This window comes from Schistocerca piceifrons, unplaced genomic scaffold (genome assembly GCF_021461385.2).
Source record: "Schistocerca piceifrons isolate TAMUIC-IGC-003096 unplaced genomic scaffold, iqSchPice1.1 HiC_scaffold_943, whole genome shotgun sequence".
Lineage (NCBI taxonomy): Eukaryota > Metazoa > Arthropoda > Insecta > Orthoptera > Acrididae > Schistocerca > Schistocerca piceifrons.
Window position 1 is genome coordinate 877,501 of NW_025729216.1, and position 2,500 is coordinate 880,000.

A 2,500-nucleotide genomic window follows, 5' to 3' on the forward strand; every position below is an offset into this window, starting at 1 on the left:
GTACCTTAACCTAACCCATGTTGTACCTTAACCTAACCCATGTTGTACCTTAACCTAACCCATGTTGTACCTTAACCTAACCCATGTTGTACCCTAACCTAACCCATGTTGTCCCCTAACCTAACCCATGTTGTCCCCTAACCTAACCCATGTTGTCCCCTAACCTAACCCATGTTGTCCCCTAACCTAACCCATGTTGTCCCCTAACCTAACCCATGTTGTCCCCTAACCTAACCCATGTTGTCCCCTAACCTAACCCATGTTGTCCCCTAACCTAACCCATGTTGTCCCCTAACCTAACCCATGTTGTGCCTTAACCTAACCCATGTTGTGCCTTAACCTAACCCATGTTGTCCCCTAACCTAACCCATGTTGTCCCCTAACCTAACCCATGTTGTCCCCTAACCTAACCCACGTTGTCCGCTAACGTAACCCACGTTGTCGCCTAAACCTGCTCTGTAATTGTTATACGACTCGTTCAATTAGTGTAGTGTTGCCCACCCGCAACCCTCGCAATATAGTTCGCTACTCGCACTGCCCGCTCCCCTGTGTATCGCTTCATGTTAAACACCTTGCAAGTCTTGCTGACTTTCCACATGCTCCTGCTGTACACTGTAATGTGGATGGCAGCAGGACGTACATGCCGACCCCCCCCCCCACCCCTCCCCACGTCCCCACGTCCCCACCTTGCCCCCTGCCTTCGCAAGCTGGTTGGTGACAAGTTTGCATGTTCAATGCCCTTCGCATGCGACGTACGCAGGCTACGTTGTGGTGCGGCCTGTGTCAACTGTCCGCTGATGTCGTACGCGTGAACCACAATCTGTACTGCACATTCGTCCTTATGTACTGAATGATACATCGTGGCACATGTGTGACCGTACAACGACTGCGCCCAAAAACGGCGGACCATACAGTGCAAATATTGTGCACGCAGCTACGTGTCGTCTCCCTATGAGAGCTGGATTGCAGTGTGGTACGCCATAGAGACGTGTGGGAGGAACGGACGCCGTGGATGGCGATCAGCATGAGCTGTCTGTTGATGTATTCGGACCTAGTCGTCTCTCCTCACACACCGTGATGGCATGGTGCACCGCGTTCCATATCTGCGACATGCTACAGAGGCCGGTTGACAGTCGTTCGAGCAATGGACATCGCATACGTACGGGGGCCACCTTCCACGTATTGTCTAGGCGTGCACATTTTGTTACGTGTATGTGGGCAGACGTAGTGTGGCGTGACACCTGACACAGGCATGCAATAATCGTTGAAGTTGCAAATGGCGATGGACGCCTGCGTTTTCTGGTGAAGTTACGCAAATGAAGAAATGGTAACCTGTTGTGGTGCGGTTGTTCTCGCTAGGGGTGAATCGGTGATGGCGACGATAGGTTGAGGTACTAACCGGTTGTTCCAGCGATACCCACCATGCCGACGAAACTGAACGGCATCTGGGTGTGAAGCGATACGCGGCGGTGGCTGGGTGGGACCGTCCCCGGCCGGTGAGGGGGCGCCTCCCGGCGTGCTGGCCGCGCGGTGCGTGGGCGCACGCGCTACAGCCGGCTGGTGGGGGCGGCCAGTGGCAGGCGCGCCGGCCGACGGACGCGGCAGGCGTCGCAGCTGCGCGCCGGCGCACCCTGCGCGCGGCGCCGTGCGGCCAAAGTAGGTCCTCGCGGGCCCGGTGCGAAGCGCGGTGGACATCTTCAGTGTGCTGGTCCGATTGAGGACTGTGTGCGTTGAGGATGCGCCGCCGCCCGGCGCTCGGCGCCGCGACGCCGTCTGCTGCTCGGTCGCCCCAGCGGTTCTCGCTGGTGGTTTGTATCGCAGCTGTGCGGATGTGTTGGCGCGTGCGCTGTGCTGGGAGAGTTCGCTTCGGCACCCAAGTGGGGCTTTTGTCCTTCTGTGGCGCTGTCGTTGGAGCTGCCGGTCACCGTAGGTGGCGCGTGTTGTCTCCCGCCGGCAATGCCACGACAGCACGCTCCCGGGCCTCTGTCGGCAGCGGCAAGCTCAGTTGGGAGCACGGGTGGTCGCACCGAAAGCGTCTACTCGCCTAACTCCGGGCGATTGCGCCTCTCTCGAACCCGACCAAGTACTTGGGACGGCGCTGCGCGCCGCCGGGACCTGAGAGGGTTTCGAGGTGTATTGTGCAGGGGAGCTCAGCCTCCTCCTGTTTGCAGAATGATTGAGCGGACGCTTGCGTGTTCGCGCGGGCCCCCGGGACACACTCCCGGGCGGCCGGCTGCTCAGCTCTAGTTGACGCAGCTCCCTGGTTGATCCTGCCAGTAGTCATATGCTTGTCTCAAAGATTAAGCCATGCATGTCTCAGTACAAGCCGCATTAAGGTGAAACCGCGAATGGCTCATTAAATCAGTTATGGTTCCTTAGATCGTACCCACGTTACTTGGATAACTGTGGTAATTCTAGAGCTAATACATGCAAACAGAGTCCCGACCAGAGATGGAAGGGACGCTTTTATTAGATCAAAACCAATCGGTCGGCTCGTCCG

At 57.3% G+C, this 2,500-nt stretch overlaps 1 non-coding gene across 1 annotated transcript in view; it reads left to right on the plus strand.

The window, feature by feature from the left end:
• The first annotated feature begins 2,257 nt into the window (after positions 1 to 2,257).
• The window catches only part of LOC124772816, a 1,909-nt gene continuing 1,666 nt past the window's right edge, over positions 2,258 to 2,500 (plus strand). The window contains exon 1 of the ribosomal RNA XR_007014276.1: positions 2,258 to 2,500. This exon is cut by the window's right edge and continues 1,666 nt beyond it. This is a non-coding gene — a ribosomal RNA (small subunit ribosomal RNA).